At 42.0% G+C, this 19202-nt stretch overlaps 1 protein-coding gene across 2 annotated transcripts in view; it reads left to right on the top strand.

Annotated features, from left to right (window-relative positions):
• Window positions 1–7589: 7589 nt before the first annotated feature.
• Window positions 7590–19202, top strand: part of ANO10 (anoctamin 10) — a 189440-nt gene continuing 177827 nt past the window's right edge. The window contains exon 1 of one of the 2 annotated variants that reach the window (XM_030935673.1): window positions 7590–7757. The gene's annotated coding sequence lies outside the window, so the exon portion shown is untranslated. The remainder of the gene's footprint in view (window positions 7758–19202) is intronic. The other variant, XM_030935680.1, reaches the window with a different exon arrangement.

Below are 19202 nucleotides of genomic sequence, written 5' to 3'. Positions count from 1 at the left end.
ACTTTTTGAATCAATTTGTCTTAGGTGTGTCTCTTATATAATGTACAGAGCTGAGTTTTAATTCCTCCAGTTTCAGTATCTTTGTTTATTCACAAATGATTTTAGTATTTAGATTTCTGTGTTAGTATTTAGATTTTAGATTTATAATAATTGATAGGACAAATACGTTCATCCTAGTGCTGTCACTTTATTTTTTCAGTTCTTATCTTACTTGACCTAGCATCAACATATAGCACAACTCTTAAATTCAGATTCTTCGTTTGCTTCTGAGACACTGCCCTTCCCCATTCTCTGGGTTTACCTCACATCTCATTGACCAGTCTTTCCCAAGTTCCTTTGCTATTTTCTCTTCTCTCAACTTCTTACTATTGGAGTTAACGATTGAGGCTCAGTCCATGGTCCTCTTCCCTTCTGTAACTGCACTCACAACTCTGGTGAGCTCATCCAATCTCATAGCATCAAATATCATTTTGTGTTGATAACTTGCAAATTCTTATCTGTAGCTTTGGCCTCTCTCCTGAATGCCAGAGGCCTATTGACTGACTCAGATTTCCAAAAGTCATCTCAAACCCAAGAGTATCCATCACAGGGCTCCTGAATTTCTCCCAAATCTGCTTTTCCTATAGTTTTCCTTACCTCAGTTATCAGCTGACTCCTCTTTCTCTCATACTTTACATCTAATATGTCATCAATTCCTGAAAATTCTACCATCAAAATATTTCTAAAATCCAACTGCTTCTCATCACTTCTGCTGCTACCCCCCAGTACAATCAATCCATCTCTTGACTCAAAGATTGCAATAGCCAGCTTCCATCCTTGTGTCTCTGCTGTGTATTTCAACGCAGAAACCTGAGTGATTCTGTTAAGATCTAAGTCTGAATAATGTCTCTCATCTGCTCAGAATTCCCCAGTGACTCCTCATTTCTCTTAGAATAAAGGCTAAATAAGGAAGCCTATTAACAAAACTCAAAATTACTAAGAAAAAAAAATCACATGACTATCTCCATAGATGATGAAAAGGCATATAATAAAATCCAGCATTCATCCTTAATAGGTAAAGAATTTCAACAAAATAAGAATTGATAAATTCTTACTTAATGATAAAATATGTTTATCTCAAATCCAAAGTCAATCTCCTCCTTGCTGAGTGAACATCAAAAACATTTTCTTAATACCAGAAACAAGACAAGAAAGGAGGAAAAATAATTATTACCTTCATATTATATGACCGCAAACTTGGAAATCCTAAAAGAACCAACTACTATGCACGCCTGTAGTCCCAGCTACTTGGGAGGCTGAGGCAGGAGAATCGCTTGAACCCGGGAAACGGAGATTGTGGTGAGCTTAGATAGCGCCACTGCACTCCAGCCTGGCGACAAAACAAAGAAACAAACAAACAAACAAACCGACTACTATAAACTATGATATTTTATTCTGAGTATAATATTAATATACAGAAATTAATGATTATATATATGCAACAACTAATCAGAAATATAATGGAAGAAACAACAGTTTCTCTAGCAATTAGAAAAATAAATTGCCTAGAAATAAACTCTATAAGAAACGAGCAAGATTTATGTAAAGAGGTATAGAGGTCAGAGTCCTAAAAACATCAGGCTCTCCAGTTAGATGCACTCTCTTGGTATCAGGCAGGTAGAGGTTAGGAAACCATCCTCCTGTGGCTTTGGATGCCTCCCCGTGAATAGGAAGGTTGTGGCTTCTTTGTCACAAGTTTCAGTCCTTATTCTTCAGCTTCCTGGGTGTTAAGAAGCAGTAGTGACTGTGGCAGCCTCTTGATCAAACTCAGAAATCCCCAGATCACAGATTAAGGTGTCCACATTCAGGCCATGGCCTTGGTTCCAGGCCTAGCCTGGCTCCAGTGGCCTCAGACTGAGCAGCTCCTTTGGTAGACTGGCCCAGTAGAGTTGTTCACTCCAAGATGTCCAGCCCAGAGCTGCTTCTTCAGGCCTTCCACCAATTTGGTAAGAACTTATTTCTCTTTATTAAATATCTTCCTGTGTAAAATACACACAGTGATTTCTGTTTTCTGCACTGAAATTTGACTGCCAAGTTTGGTATTGGAAGTGGTTGCAGAAATCAGACCCTGAAACTGGGAATCTGGGACTGGCTGGGTTTGAAGACAATGGTGGACGGTGGCCTTGTCACTTAGTGGAAAATGGGATGCTATGAATCTAAGCATACAGAATAAAAATTATGTAAATTATCACTTTGGATGAACAGTGAAATTACGTAGTCACCTTGAATGAACAATTTATTGACAGTGAGTCTTCAGTGGCTGCTATTGTAGGTGGTTATGAAGGGAATTCGAGATACAGAAACCTCTGGGTTGGCGGGTGGGTTGACTTTTCTGATTATATTATAGAGTTTAAAGATAGAGAATGATGTATTATGAAGATTCAAAAATTAAAATCTTATGATTCTGGTACAGAGATAAACCAACAGATTAATAAGATAGAATAGAAAGTTCATAAATAGGGAAGGAAATTTAGTATATGATAATGGTGGCATTTAAAATCGGTAGGGGGAAATATGGATTATTAATGAAATGGGGTTGGAAAATGTGCAGCTATCAAGATATAAAGTTGGATCCATTCCACTTACCCCACATCAAAATAAATTCCTGATTGGTCAAATTTTAAAAGTAAAGAACATGGCCAGGTGCTGTGGCTCATGCCTGTAATCCCAGCACTTTGGGAGGCTGAGGTGGTCAGATCACTTGAGGTCAGGAGTTCAAAACTAGCCTGGCCAACATGGTGAAACCCGGTCTCTACTAAAAAAGTATAAAAATTAGCCAGGCGTGGTGGCACATGCCTGTAATCCCAGCTACTCGGGAGGCTGAGGCACGAGAATTGCCTAAACCTGGCAGGCAGAAGTTGCAGTGAGCCAGGAGTATACCACTGCACTCCAGCCTGGGTGATACACTGAGACTCAGTCTAAAAAAAAAAGTAAAGAACATAACATAATAAGATGTAAACAAGAAACCATGGAAGAATTTAAAAAGTAATTGGGCCAGGTGTGGTGGCTCATGCCTGTAATCCCAGCCCTTTGGGAGGCCGAGGTGGGTGGGTCACTTCAGGTCAGGAGTTTGAGACCAGCCTGAGCAACATGGTGAAACTCCAACTCTACTAAAGATACAAAAACTAGCTGGGTGTGGTGGCTCACGCCTGTAGTCCCAGCTTCTTGGGAGGCTGAGGCAGGAGAAGCACTTGAACCCATGAGGTAGAAGTTGCAGTCAGTCTAGATCATGCCACTGCACTCAAGCCTGGGCAACAGAGCTAGACCTGTTTAAAAAAAAAAAAAAAAGCAATTGAAGAGAGAGAGAGGTGTAGGTCTTTCTAAGTACGATACAACCCAGAAATAGTAAGTAGTAAAAGAAAAGCCTGGTAAAATTGACAAGTTAGAAATAGAAGGTTTCATGACCAATAAACAAAAATAGAAACAAACAAACAAAATAGCATAAGAGAAATCAAAGGACATGACAAACTGAGGAGAAGTTTTGACAATCATATCTAAGATAAAGGACTGTACTATTATATAAAGAGTTTCTATACATAGAAAATTAGACAATATATGTAAATAGATAATTCACAGAAAATGAAAGACAAATGTCTCTTTTTTTTTTTTTTTTTTTTTTTTTTAGACGGAGTTTCGCTCTGTCGCCCAGGCTGGAATGCAGTGGCCAGATCTCAGCTCACTGCAAGCTCCGCCTCCCGGGTTTACGCCATTCTCCTGCCTCAGCCTCCCGAGTAGCTGGGACTACAGGCGCCCGCCACCTCGCCCGGCTAGTTTTTGTATTTTTAGTAGAGACGGGGTTTCACCGTGTTAGCCAGGATGGTCTCGATCTCCTGACCTCGTGATCCGCCCGTCTCGGCCTCCCAAAGTGCTGGGATTACAGGCTTGAGCCACCGCGCCCGGCCACAAATGTCTCTTTAACCTGAGAAGATGCTCTCAAACTCACTCTTCATAAGAAAAATATGACTTAAAATGTTTTTTCATCTATTAGATTGATGAGTTCCATTTCTGACCAAAATAGAGTAAGTCCACCTCCGCCCATGTCTCCTACTGATTGATCACTACTAAAATCTCTAAATAATATACAAAGAACAACTATCCAAGGACTCTGAAAAGTAAATAATAGCAGGTGGATCGTGATGGCAGGAAACTCAAAGCCTGAAGAAAGACAGATACAGGAGTAGTGAGATTCCTGTTTTTATTTTTTCTCCTCTATCTCTTGGCTTTGATCCGAGGATAGATGAATTGGGGATTGTCAACCAGACACTATCAGCAAAATGTCCGAGAGAAGCCTGACCATGTAGCCACAGGACCAGGAAAAAAGGCTGCTGCAAGCTAGAGAAAGTGGTGGAAACTGCTGATTCCTTTTTTCTCTTCCTCCCTTTCCCTGAAGCCGTTCTCAGTCAGGGAGCTGCCCTGCGGTGGTACAGTGACACAGTCACCTGGGAGAAAACCTGTTCTTCTGGACAGAGGAGTTGGGAAAAGGGACTCTTGGAAGCCAGAGAGAACATGGAGGAAATACCCAAAAAGAGACAAGTGGAGAAAGGAATCCCTAATTCTGTGTAATTGTTTGACATGCAGTCATAGGTAATTGATACAATTGTTCCCCTTAGCCACAGTTTCTCTTTGGATGTTTTCAGTTCAGTCAACCGAGGGCAGAAAACATTACATGGAAAATTCCAGAAATAAACAATTCATAAGTTTTAAATTATGTGCCATTCTGAGTATTGTGATGAAATCTTGCACTGTCCTACTCCATGCCTCCTGTGATGTGAATCATCTCTTTGTCTGGTGTATCCATACTGTAGGTCCTTGTATTAGTCCATTCTCATGTTGCTATAAAGAAATAACTGAGACTGGGTAATCTGTAAAGCAAAGAGGTTCAATTGGCTCGTGGTTTTGCAGGCTGTACAGGAAGCATAATGCTGGCATCCGCTTGGCTTCTGAGAAGGCCTCAGGAAACTTAAAATCATGGCAGACGGTGAAGGGGGAGCAGGCATATCACATGGCCAGAGCAGGAGCAACAGAGAGAGAGCAAGATGCCACATACTTTTAAACAGCCAGATCTTGTGAAAAGTCACTCACTATTTCGAGGACAGCATCAAGAGGATGGTGCTAAACTATTCATGAGAAATCTACCCCCATGATCCAATCACCTCCCACCAGGCCCCACCCCCAATACTGGAGATTTCAATTCAACATGAGATTTGAGTGAAGACACAAATCCAAACTATATCAATGCTACATACCTGTTGGTCACTTAGTGGCCATCTAGGCTATCAGGTCGAAAAAGCATAATATATACAGAGTTCAGTACTATCTGTGGTTTCAGGCATCCAGTAGGGGTATTGAGAAGTGGATAAAGGGGACTATTATATAGGGATCTATGTTATTAACTCAGTTTTGCCATTTATGTTGTCTGACAATCTGCTATACTTAACAGAAAGTTTTAATTTGTTAATTGTGGAGGTGAAATAAGATTATCCAAGAGAAAAGGAGGTTTATATTTCCATTCTGTTTTTTCCTAATTCCTCCAGCCACATAAATATAAGAAAATAAAGTTATATGGAGGATGGCTATAAGTTGAAGGATTAGAAGATAGGAAGAATACAATTTAAAAACAAAAGTCTAAGGAGTAATTCATGTCTAAACTTATTGAAGTTCATAAATAATTTGTCCTGATTTTCAGAAGACAGAACCTCTGAACATAACCACACAGGACCTACAAAAAGATAGCCGCAGGAGAACTGATTAATAATGTTGTGAGCTGCCATGATAGCATCAGGGGTCTAGAATGAGTGACAAACTGCTCCTACCAAGTAATTAGTCTTCTGCTCCTTTTTTTTAGTCTCCCTGCCTCCCACCTGGAACCTGGAAGACCTAGAAAAGGGTGGGGAGTAAAGAACAGACCAGCCTTCTCCCCACTACAGTTCATTGAGGCCTTGATCTGGCCAAAGCTGGATGTATGGAGGCAGAAAGGGTTCATTCATTTTTTTTTAATTTTTAATTTCGGAGTTATTGCTTGTCTACTATGGACCTAACACTGTTCTAAACATTGGGGTTAGTAATCTTTCATTATCTGTGGGAGATACATTCCAAGATCCCCAGTGGATGCTTGAAACTGAGGATAGTATAAAACTCTATGTATACTATGTTTTTTCCTACACATACATACATACTATGATAAAGTTTCATTTTATAAATAAGGTACAGTAAGAGATTAACAACAATGAATAATAATAAAATAGAAAAATTATAAAAATAGACTGTAATAAAAGGTGAATATGGTCTCTCTCTCCCAATATCTTATTGTTCTGGCCTCACCTATTTTCAGACTGTGGTAGACCCTGGGTAACTAAAAACACTTAAAGCCGGCTAGGCGCGGTGGCTCACGCCTGTAATCCCAGCACTTTGGGAAGCGGAGGCAGGCGGATCACCTGAGGTCAGGAGTTCAAGACCAGCCTGGCCAACATGGTGAAACCCTGTCTCTACAAAAAATACAAAAATTAGCTGGGCGTGGTGGTGCGCGCCTGTAATCCCAGCTACTCGGGAGGCTGAGGCAGGAGAATCGCTTGAACCCAGGAGGCAGAGGTTGCAGTGAGCCGAGACAGCGCCACTGCACTCCAGCCTGGGTGACAGAGCGAGGCTCTATCTCAAAACAACAACAACAACAAAAAGGCAAGAAGCGTGGTGGACAAAAGCAATAGGAGAGCAGGTAAGGAAATGGTGGGGTGGGGAGGAGATGAGAACAGGTGTTAAGTAGGACGGTCAGAAAGGGCCTCAGGGAGAAAGTGAAAGCCCAGCAGAAACCAAGGGAGGTGAGGAAGTGAGCCAAGCAGCTATCCCGAGGGAAGAGCTTTCTGGGCAGAGGGAATGGCTGGGGCAAAGACCCTGGGCCTGGAGGTGGAAAGGTGTCTGGCGAGTTCTAGGAGGAGCAAGGGTACCAGTGTGGCTGGAGAGGAGCAAGTAGGAGAGTAAAAGAGGTTTTCATAGAGGTAAGGGACCGGGAAACCCTATAAGCCACCGAAAGGGATTTGGCTGTGGTTGGATGTTAGGTTTTAATTATAAAAGGATCTGCGTTTTTCACAACTTGAAAGTGAGCTACAGTTAAAATGAGACTTGTTCTTATACCTGAAAGTGACCAGAAAATTAGGTTCTGGTCTTTAAGAGATGGAAGAGGGAAATGTGAAGGGGCGTATTCCTTTCCCCCGCCCCGACCGCTCTGGGTGGGAGAGCCCAGCGGCGTGCCGCCTCCGCTCGGAGTGACAGCCCAACCAGTCCTCTCCCCTCTCGGCTCCGCCTCTCCCGCTGCCTTCCGGATCTCGAAGGGTGCTACAGTACGTTAGGCACGCCCCTCCCTTTCTCCCGGCCTGGGCTCCTTTCCAGGCGACAGCCCAATCAGTGCTGCCTTTTGTTTCTTCGGACCGGTTCCAGTCTGGGTTCTCGTCCATGACGACCGCCCAGTGAGGCCCCGCCCCTCCCACCGCGGTTCCGCCCCTCCCGGAGCGACCGCCCAGTGAGGCCCCGCCTCTCCCGCCGCGGCCCCGTCCCCTCTGCGTGCGACCGCGTCTAGGCCCCGCCGCGTCCGCCACGCCCAGCGCTCAGCAGCGCCCGCCCCACTGGCCTGGCCCGCCCCCCGCACCAAGCGCTCTTTTGCCCGGCCTCCGGTTCTCGCCGGCTCTCTGGCCAGCCCCCGAAGACGTGGAGCTCTGCGGCGGCCGGTGAGTAGGGAAGGGCACCTCGGACCCCCAGCTGTCGGCGGCAGTGCCCGGCTCCGTGCAGCGACAGAGCCCTGGCCACTGCAGGCTCCAGGAGTTCCTCCTGGCCGCCGCCCTGCGTTCCCGGGCCGTCTCCCGGTGCCGGCACCCCTGGGGATGGGAAGTGGGACCAGGATGGGCGCAGAGGCTGTGGGGGCAGGGACGAGTGAAGGTGTTGCGGGTAGTGGAAGTCGCAGGGGAGGGGAGAGGTTTGTAGAGGGAATATGGGTCTGGGGCGAGGGTTTGAGTCCTGAGAGACACGCAATAAGGCTGAAATTTGGGGCTGGTGGAGTCAGGATGGGGGATGTTGGGGGTCTCAGCGCTCTGGGGAAGGAGGCAGTGAGTGGGGTGGTTGGCGGAGCGGAGTGAAGGGTGGTTTTTAGAAGGGCCAGCTCGGGGTCTCGGGATTCTTGCTTCCTGAGCAGTCCGGGGATCAGGGCGGGCAAGGCTGTCTCCAAGCGGGTTTGGCCGGAGAAGTCTTGCAGGGTAATGCTCACATCGAGGTGATTGGGTTTCCAGGTTTTTGACTGGAACATACTGTGCAGTTTAAATAATAGATACCTGGCTGGCTGGTACCTGGGACACCTGAGAAACGTGAATGGAATGGGGTTCTCCCCTACAGGCAGCGTCTGATTTTCTGGGTGCCTTCACAGCACCAGCATTGGTGTGCGCTGCCTTCTGTAAAACCTTATATTCCAACAGAACGGTGTATGGAGGTTCCAGACTTAAAAAGTGCAGCTGAGGTTTATTCAGACTCAGGACACAGTTGTATCATATTGCCTTAAATCCTGCGGAGTTTAAATCTAATCCTGTGGGGTTTAAAGCGGTTAAATCCACTTTGTAGTATCTACTTTTAATTTAAAGTCATACAAATCTAGAGGACTAGATGTTTTCTAAGGGCCCATTCTGCATGATAAACAGTTTAAAATTCAATGTGGAAAGTAAATCATCTGTTCTGAACAGCTGTTGCTGAAAGAATCGTAGAGTTGCAGATGAATGAAATTTGAAAGCTCTAAAATAATGGAAGGGCATAGAAAAGGCTTAGTAAATTGGGGTGTATATGCACTTAAACCCATTGAAACTTTTTTCTTTTCTTTTTCTTTTCTTTTTTAGACGGAGTCTTGCTCTGTCATCCAGGCTGGAGTGCAGTGGCACAATCTCTGCTCCCTGCAACCTCCGCCTCTCGGGTTCAAGCGATTCTCCCGCTTCAGCCTCCCCAGTAGCTGGGATTACAGGCGCCCGCCACCATGCCCGGCTAATTTTTGTGTTTTTAATAGAGATGGGGTTCCACCATGTTGGCCAGGCTGGTCATGAACTCCTGACCGCAGGTAGTCCTCCCACCTTGGCCTCCCAAAGTGCTGGGATTACAGACGTGAGCCACTGTGCCTGGCCAACTTTTTCACTGTAGACACCTTTGGAAGACAGAGAAAAGGATAAGGATGAAAATTAAAATCTGTAGTTTTGCCACATGTAATAACATTTTGATGCATTTCTTCCTAATTTTTGTATTTTTGTATATATGAATGTACACAAAATTAGGGTAGTATTGTTACATAGTTGGGGTAATGTTATATTACTTCATACTTTTGCTTTTTCTTTCCACCTTACATTTTCTCACTTAGCATTTTTGTGGATCAGATTCTTCTTAAACATCTTTGAAAATGCTTGTATAATCATCATGTGGATTCATTCTTTTATTAAATATTAGAGTTTTAGTTATGTGCCTAGTACTGTGCTTGGAGGTGAAAAATCAGTGTTACTCAAATAGATACATTTGTCATGGCTTGCATGTCAGCTGTACTAAACCTGTTTCTCATCTGTCAGTTAAATTGTCTCTAGCCTTCTGTTTTTATAAGCAATGAACCTTTGTTTTAATGGTTACAAGCACACAATAAGTCTCATGTCACGTGTGAATCAAAAACTGTAATTTTTAATGTGTATGAGTTTTTGTGTGTATGTGCTAGGAAATTACAGAATTTTTGGGGGAAGAGGATTTTTCTTTTTTTTTTTTGGGGGGGGGCAAGCTCTTACTCTGTTGCCCAGGCTGGAGTGTGTGCAGTGGTGCAGTCACAGCTCACTGCAGCCTTGACCTCTAGGCTCAGGTGATCCTCCCATCTCAGCCTCCTGGGTAGCTGGGACTACAGGCAGGAGCTTCACTATATCCAGCTTATTTATTTATTTATTTATTTATTTATTTATTTATTTATTGTAGAGACAGGGTTTCGCCATGTTGCCCAGGCTGGTCTTCAACTCCTGAGCTCAATGGATCCACCTGCCATGGCCTCCCAAAGTGCTGGGATTACAGGCCTGAGTTACTGTGCCCAGTCCCTGGAAGAGGCTCTTTTTAAAAAGTTTCTTGTTTTGAAATAATTTTAGATTTACAAAAAGTTGCAAACTAGTACAAATTTCCTTATGCCCTTCACCTAGCTTCCCCAGATGTGAACATCTTAGATGACAATGGTACACTTGTTAAACCCAGGAATCTGACATTGATACAATTCTGTTGTGTAATCTTCAGACCTTATTCAAATTTCACTAATTGTCCCGCTAATGTTTAGGATCCAGTCTGAGATCCTACACTATATTTAGTTGTTATATGTCCTTAGCCTCTTTTAACCTGAGCATCCTCCTAAAAAGGATGACCTGATGCAGACCTGTAAAGTGAAGCAGGCCTGCTAGAAAGCACACATGTGCCCTGAATTCATATCCACAACCCATCCCTTAGAAGGAGATACTTATCTTCTTTTTCTATATAAATAGACTACTGTTTGATTAAGATGTATAACATGGCAGGGCGCTGTGGCTCACGCCTGTAATCCCAGCACTTTGGGAGGCTGAGGCGGGTGGATCATGAGGTCAGGAGATCGAGACCATCCTGGCTAACATGACAAAACCCCGTCTGTACTAAAAATACGAAAAAAATTAGCTGGGCGTGGTGGTGGGCACCTGTAGTCCCAGCTACTCGGGAGGCTGAGGCAGGAGAATGGCGTGAACCCGGGAGGTGGAGCTTGCAGTGGGCAGAGATCACACCATTGCACTCCAGCCTAGGTGACAGAGTGAGACTCCGTCTCAAAAAAAAAAAAAAAAAAGAAAAAGATGTATAACCAATAAGGCGCCTTTTAATTACTTTTATATGCCATTTCTAAATCATCTGGGAGTTACAGAATAGAAAGGATGATCTGAGTAATCCATGCTTATTATCTCTTTTATTAGTCTATGAATTGGCAGTGGGAGTCTTTCAAAAATAGAGTGCCAGATGCTGACTCTAGTCCCTGGGTCTTTTGGAGGAAAGAGTAATGGCCTTTACTCTTTACCAAGTGTGACCAACTTGTCCCAGTTTTAAAGGTCTGTGTCTTGGGAACTTCTTCAGCCCAGGGCAACCTCACAGCCTCTAGAGCATTTCTACTAAGAAGCCAGAATGTATTTCTGACATGATTCTAGCCAAACCAAGCAAACTCTTGGCAGTATCGGGGGTAATGAGAGTAGATGGAGGCATGAGTGACAGGAGGAAATACTCTTGTTTTCCTCACTGGTGCTTCCATGGCTAGACCCAACTGGGTGATTGTGTGCAGAGGTCAGTGCAGCATCTAATCAGGCCTGGGCCTGGGCTGTTGTGGCAGGACTGTCTTCAGTATCCTGTGTCTCACCTCTCCTGGACCTTCCTGTGGAATCCTGAGGGCATGGAGTTCCCTCAGGGAGTGGTCCTTACCAGTTTCCCTAAGTTATCTGTGTTACCGAGAAACTATTATAGTAAGGATGGGTGTATGCGGGGCTGATTTTCCACTCTCATGTCTGTCTACATCTGTGTAACTCCCCAAGGCAGCTGCCCTAGGTACAAGGAGGGAGGCTCCCACAGTTACTCTCACAATTAACTGCCTGCCTGTAGTAAGTAGTGTCTCCGCATCTCAGGTCCTCTGGAGATAGCCTGGCCCTCTTTTAGCCTGGCCGTTAAAATTGGAACTTTTGTCCTATGGAGATTCCTCTCACCTTCCAGCTTGAGCAGTGTGGCCCTTCATTTTTCTCTTACTGAAGTGTTTCCTATTCTGCTTCATAACTGAGAATACTTTTCGTTCCTGTTTCTCCTTGAATCTGGAATAAGGTGATTCCTGAAGACAGTGTTATGCATTTCCTTCTTAACCTTTGAGTTTGTGATAATTCCACTGACTTTTTTTTTTCTTTACCCAAACTCAGGAAAAGAATAATCCCCAGAATAAATATTCCATTATTCTTTTCCTGATCCTTGTTAAATAACTCCCCACTCTCCGCACACTCCCCTGACCTCTCTGTGGTGAACTCAGTATGTTTCTCTACATCTTGACCACAATAGTCAGACTTTACCTCTTGTGGGCCAGTGATCCAGTTGTTAATGTAAAAGCCACATTAATTTAACTTATTTGTAGGTCTCTCTTTCACCCTGTGTGCAATTCAACACATGATAAAGAACACAATTTGAAATCGCTGTCTCTTGATCCCATGCCACAGGGCCTGTGTGGAACCTGGCTGCTCTGTGCCTTATAATCAGCCTGGCTGCTGTCCTGGCTGAGTCCCGATCAAAGGGGGATATTGGCTGCAATAGCAGTGATCATTCTACCTTCTGGTGCCCAGGAAGTCTGTATGGTCAAATCATTGTTTTTAGATTGGCTCCCAACTGGAACCATAAGGTTCGTGCTACACCTGCGGGAAGACTTAAAGCCTTCATGTCCCCATCTGGTATTTTGGTTCCATTTCTTCATCTTGTATGCTTGGTAATGGTAGAGCAAGTTCCCATTAAGACCCTCTGGTAAAAGTAGATTCCAGAATTCAGTTTAGGCCAAGGCTGCCATGAGGCTTCTTGTTTCCACCACTTTACACCTTACACTTGATATTTACATCATTGGGCCAGCTAGAGAAGAGAGATTGGAGCAAGCCTGGCCAGGGAACTGCAAGATGAAAGTCTGTCACATCCATAACCCTGCTGCATGTGAAAACACAGAGAGGGGCAGGAATACCCCAAAGAGAGGGGATCCCCAGAGGTTTTACTATACAGGTAATTCCCTGAGGAGTGGACATACCCAGGTGGGATTACTACATGGGGACAGACATTTCCTGAGCAGAGGGCACCCCTGGATGGAACTGCAGGGACAGAAAGAAGAGACAGCTTAAGTAAGCTGGCCTGTATGTGCGCTGTGGCATAATGACTGACACAAGTGTAGAGTGAATGAAAATGGGCACAAGAGGAGCAGAGCTGGTTCTTACTGTGGACTGTGTCGCTGTAGTGTTCAAAGCTCCAAGAGCATCTTACGTCCTGGAGCCTTACAGGGGCTAGGCTTACCAGCTTCCACTAAAAAAGCCCAGCAGCCTGTCTTCCCTCTACCTACATGATTCTCATTTCTTAAAGCAGAATCCAAGTAATGCCAGCACTTGTGTTGGTCTTGAGATTATTATTGAGCTGCAGCATGCAGCTGCATGATTGTAGCAAAGGTAGTGTTATTTTTGATGATGAGGGCAGAATACAGGCTTTGACTTTATTGACTGGTAAGTTCACAAAAAGAAAAAACAGAAGGTTGTCTTCTGATGGCATGGTGTTGTTCAAAGAGCATTGGATTCCAGTTCTGCTTCTGCCACACTGGTGGTGTGACTTTGGCTCTGAGTAACATGATAGTGAGGGACTAACTGATCTCCAAGATTCCTTCTCCTCTTAAAGAGTCTATCGTTGTCCAGCTCTCTGAAGCTTTGCAGTCTCCTGGATAGGAGCTGGATGGAAGATGATATGCTTATGTATGGATCCTTTTATTTCACATACTGTTGAGTGTGTGACCTTTCCTCAGAATAAACCAAATTTTAAATCTAGGTAGCTTTTATACAAGGTTGGCATGCTTTTAATCTGGTGAAGAAAAGCAAAATATCTTGTATCATATAGTTAAAAAATACCATTTGACGGCTGGGTACAGTGGCTCACGCCTGTAATCACAACACTTTGGGAGGCCAAGGCGGGCGGATCACAAGGTCAGGAGATCGAGACCATCCTGGCTAACACAGTGAAACCCTGTCTCTACTAAAAATACAAAAACTTAGCTGGGTGTGGTGGCACGTGCCTATAGTCACAGCTACTCGGGAGGCTGAGGCAGGAGAATCGCTTGAACCCTGGAGGAGGAGGTTGCAGTGAGCCGAGGTTGCGCCACTGCACTCTAGCCCGGGCAACAGAGCAAGACTCTGTCTCAAAAAAAAAAAAAAAAAAAAAAAAATATATATATATATATATATATGTGTGTGTGTGTGTATATATATATATTTAACCTCTTTCACCTAAGTTTTCTCATGGGTAAAATGGAAGCATTAAAGTTTCTTCTTCAAGGGTGAGGATTAATTCACATAAAAATGTACACTGGGCTACAGCCCAGTGCCTTGCCTGTAGTAAATCATTAGCAAATGATAGCTGGTGTCATTTTGATATTACTATGTATTTATTATATATATTTATATGATCATACTTTACATTTTTTACCTTACAATGTGTTAGGAAATCTCTCCATGTTAATAAATATAGTTGGGTCTGTATCTCAGTATTAATGGTTCTATTGTATTCTTGTACCAGACTTTAGCCAATTTCTTATTGATGGACATTGAAGTATTAAGTTTTTTTTTGCCATAAATGCATAAATAAAAATCTGTAATGAACTTTTACATGCATATTTGGCTTAATTATCTTTTTGAGATAAATTCCATAAAAAACTGTAATGAACTATATATATATTTTGTTTAGTTTTCATCTAAGAATTTGGGATAAGTTCTTAGAAATAGCATTGTTATGTTGAAGAGTATGAATGTTTCATATTATTTTTCTTGTTGCCTCTCTGCTTTATGGAAATGTGATATTAAATTATGACATCTGTCAGCAGTGTGTGAAAATTTTCTACACCTATCCCCAAACTGGGTTCTTTCCATCTTTTAGCTTCAGCTGATTTGAAAAGGGAAAAGTATTTTATTGTTACTTTGCATTTTTTAAATTGGTGACTCTGGACATCTTTTCAAATGTGTCTTGGCATATTTCTTTTATGAGTTGTAGCTTTATGTTTTTGTATTTTCTGTTGTTGATTTGTAAGAACTCTTTGTATATCAGGGATAGTGAAATTTGTCTGTCATATTGCAAATATTGTTAAGGTTGTGCCTTGCATAATGAAAGGCATAAAGTATCTCAAATGAGAATAATTAGTGAGCAAATAATATATGAGTTTGTAGATAGTGGTCATGTACATGTTTAGAATAGAAACCTGCTTTTAGTGTCTCAACAAAATTGTTTCATGATCTGGTTATTATGAATAAGGTTGTCCTTTTATTACTCACATTAAACAGTCCATACATGTTCAAAAACGTTGACCTTTAATGCATGTCCCCACATACTCTGCTGAACACTTTATTGTTCCCTTAAACTAACCATTCTTTCTGTTTTTTCACACATAGTTATTCTTGCCATATCCAAGGCTGAAAACTTTGGGGTTATCTGTGTATCTAGTCTAAGTTGAATGCTGTCTGGCTCCCATCATCCCTTCCTGGACAGTGCCCTCTCCTGAGGCCACCCCTACTTTTGGGGTTCCTGCTACTGTACTTAGCCCATGTGTTAGAATAATTTGATGTGTGTTTGCTTCTGCTACTAGACTAAGGGCTCCTCAAAAGCAAGATGTAGACTTTATTTACCTTTGTACCTTTAGACTCTCATGGCTTGGCTCATAGTAAGCACATGATAAGTGTTTATTATATTTGGTATTTCCATTTTGAAGGTGATGAACTCAGCTTCTGTATTCTACTGGTAGGTTAATATTCTTCCCCACCAGCTTTTTATTATGAAAAATTTCAGCCAGGAGAGTTAAAAGAATACCACAAAGAATACCCATATTCTCACCCAATAGATTTACTTACTGAGATTCATATTACTCTGACACAAAATCCTCTGCTCAGAAACCTACAAGAACGTACTGGCCACTGGATCAGATGTAAACTATAGCATTTGTTATCCTTAAATGGCTGCATCTAATAAAACGTAGCCCTCTGTTCTGGTCAGGCCAGTCTTCTTATTGTTCTTTTCCCATGCTGTCTTTATTCTTGCTTCATTGATTTTACACATTGTTCCCTTTTGTAGAACATGTGTCCCCCATTGTCTGGTCCAGAATTTTTATGCATTAAGTGTTCTGACTGCATTACTAGCTATTTTAGGTGACCACTAGATTTTGTCTTGATCTGATTTCCTTCGTTGAACCTAGCATGTTGAATATTGATTTGGCTGGTATTTTTCAATAGCATTCCTGATACATTTGGAGTATAATTTGATTTTTTTTTTTTTTTTTTGAGACAGAATCTTGCTTTGTCTGTCACCCAGGCTGGAGTACAGTGGTGTGACCTTGGCTCACTGCAACCTCTGCCTCCCAGGTTCAAGCAATTCTCTTGCTCCAGCCTCCCGAGTAGCTGGGATTACAGGCGTGCGCCACCATGCCTGGCTAATTTTTATATTTTTAGTAGAGACGGGGTTCCACCACGTTGGCCAGACTGGTCTCAGACTCCTGACCTCAGGTGATCCACCCACCTCTGCCTCCCAAAGTGTTGGGATTATAGGCGTGAGCCACCGCCCCCAGCCTGGAGTATAATTTTAATCCAACATTCACTGAGAAGACCTTTTTTTCCCCTGACAATACCTAAGCTCTGTTAGAGGAAAAAAAAGTTGAATGGTTCAAGCAAGATATCCTGAATCTGTTTAATCAGATTGCCACAAGATTATGGTTTCTACTGAAGAAAGGAAAGATGTTGTTATACAGTGTTGGCCAGTTCCTTTGTGATTGTTCCCTTGCGTTTGATTTACCTTTGTACTTTGGAGTCATTAAAGCTTGTATGAAGTGCACAGTTAGAATAAGTATGTCTCAAGTCTGAAAATTGCCCTGGTTGAGAATCACTGGGTTAGATAGGGTCACCTGAAAAACATTTTAGAGCAAGGCCTTTAAGCCTTAAGTGACTGACTCCATTTGTATGTCTCCAGGTTGGCTCCACTATTTTGCAAGCTTTGTTACAGAGCTGAAGGTGGTGTCCTTGAGAAAGGTAGGGAAACTGGGAAGGAAGCTGAGGCTGGGGAGAAGTTTATGATTAGTTTTGGTTTTATTGAGACAAGTGTTAGTGAGATAACAGTGTTGGAAACTCCTGAAGGAGCTCAACTTAGAAGACAAAACTAGCGACAGATTGCAAAAACAGTAACACAGAGGTTAGAGTTCAAATTTAAGAGAAAGAAAGAGGGTTTAGAGGGAGAAATAATATAGAAAGAAGGCAAAAGTCTTGGGATTGTTTCTTGGGCATATATATATATATATAATATTTAATTTTCTTCGTTCCACTGCACTCAAAGGAGAAATGATTTGGGCATATTTTTGCAGATAGTGTTGGGAGAAGCCGGAAGGAAAAGGGGATTCTAGAGGTAGGGAGAGAATCAAGATAATAAAGCATTCTGGAAACTAAGGAAAGAGTCTATGATAACTTTGAATTTAAATGGAAGTGTTTTGTTTTTTGTGCATCTAAAAGTGTTGTTAATATTTTTTAACAGCAAGTTTGGGCTATTCCAACAAGAGTATCTTTGACACACTAGATAGACTACCTCTACCCTATGGCTACTTACTGTCAGCCTTATCGTATTTGTTCTTGCTGGTTAGAGCTGGAAACTTGATCAGAGTTGACTAGAATTTCTCTGAAGAGAGTTTAATTGCAGAGTTTTAATATTCTATTTATACTAGTAGCCAATAATAAAAAGGTTACCATTTGTTCCATGCCTACGATGTGGCAAGCACTGTGCTGTACATGTCTCTCATTTCCTCTCACACCATTCAGTGTGGCATGTACTTTTATTAATCCCACTTTACAGAAGAGGATAAATAAATTGCCTAAGGTCACCTAACTGAGAGGTCATGAATTGAATTTGAATTTATGTCTGTCTGTCTCCAGAGATTAAGCTCTTAACCAATTCTAATAGACATAATTAACCAAAGTCCAAACCACTAGAACAAAACAAGACAGAGGGATTGTATGCTATTAATCAGAGTAAGCTAGACTGCTGTTTTGTTTAAATCCTGATGTATGTAATATGCTCAAACATAATAGATTTCTCACTCATGTAACTGTTCAAGGCAGGTATTCTGGATTGGTGGGTGGCTCAACTTCCTTCTGATTTAGGAAGCCATACTTTCCTGTCTTGTATCTCCCCAGTATCCCAAGGGCCCATGGAAAGGGAAAGAAAACATTGCAGAGAGATAGAACCACTCCCTTAAAAGTCTACGTCTGGAGTTGTGAGTTCTTCTGCTCACATACTATTGTCTAGAATTTAGTCCCATGCTCACCTAACTCCAACTGTGTGGAAAATATAGCCTAGCCGTGTACTTAGACAAAGAAAGGGAGAGTGGATTTCAGAGGATAGCTCAAATCTCTGCCACAGAAACGAAGGAAAAAGGATTGGGTAGAGAACTAAACAAGAAACCCTAAATAAGGTCTTGAAGATTCTCTTGATAGTCTCCTGAAGTTATCCTAAAAATGCAGGTTCTTTTGGGGTTCATTTCAGTCAATAGGATACAATTTCATAGGCTTTCATTTTTACAGATTGGTAAGGACTACTTATTAATTGGCCATTAAATAAATTATTGAGGATTACTGGTATTTAGTATTCATAAAATAAAATTGGTATACTTCTAGAGTTTATTGAAGTCTAATTCAGCAATCTACTAAAATGTCTAGCTGTTTTTCTGTGCCTGACAGTGTTATAAAGATTAATTTGCAGACACTTGCATGTACAGTCATGTGTTGGATAATGACATTTCAGTCAACAACAGACTGCATATATCATGGTCCCATAAGATTATAACAGAGCTGAGAAATTTGTGTCACCTGGTGACATCATAGTATAACACATTAGTCATGTGTTTGTGGTGATGCGGATGTAAACAAACCTACTGTGCTGCCAGTTGCATAAAAGTAGCACATACAGTGATGTACAGTACATAATACCTGACAATGATAATGAACCCATTTTTACTGGTTTATGTATTTACTATACTATACTATACTCTTAATAATTATTTTAGAGTGTACTCCTCCTTATATTAAAAAAAGTTAATTGTAAAACAGCCTCAGGCAAGTCCTTCAGGAGGTATTCCAGAAGAAGGCATTGTTGTAGGAGATGACAGCTCCATGTGTGTTCCTGCCTCTGAAGACCTTTCTGTGAGACAAGATGTGGAGGTGGAAGACAGTGATATTGACGATCCTGACCCTGTGTAGACCTAGGTTAATGTATTTGGGTCTTAGTTTTTTAACAAAAAATGTTTAAAAATTAAAAAAAAATTAAATAGAAAACAGTTTCTAGAATAAAGACATAAATAAAATATTTTTGTACAGCTGTACAATGTGTTT

The sequence above is a fragment of the Rhinopithecus roxellana genome, chromosome 1, assembly GCF_007565055.1.
Source record: "Rhinopithecus roxellana isolate Shanxi Qingling chromosome 1, ASM756505v1, whole genome shotgun sequence".
Lineage (NCBI taxonomy): Eukaryota > Metazoa > Chordata > Mammalia > Primates > Cercopithecidae > Rhinopithecus > Rhinopithecus roxellana.
Note: the sequence above shows the minus strand (reverse complement) of the source record. Positions and strands in the feature narration are given on the sequence as shown.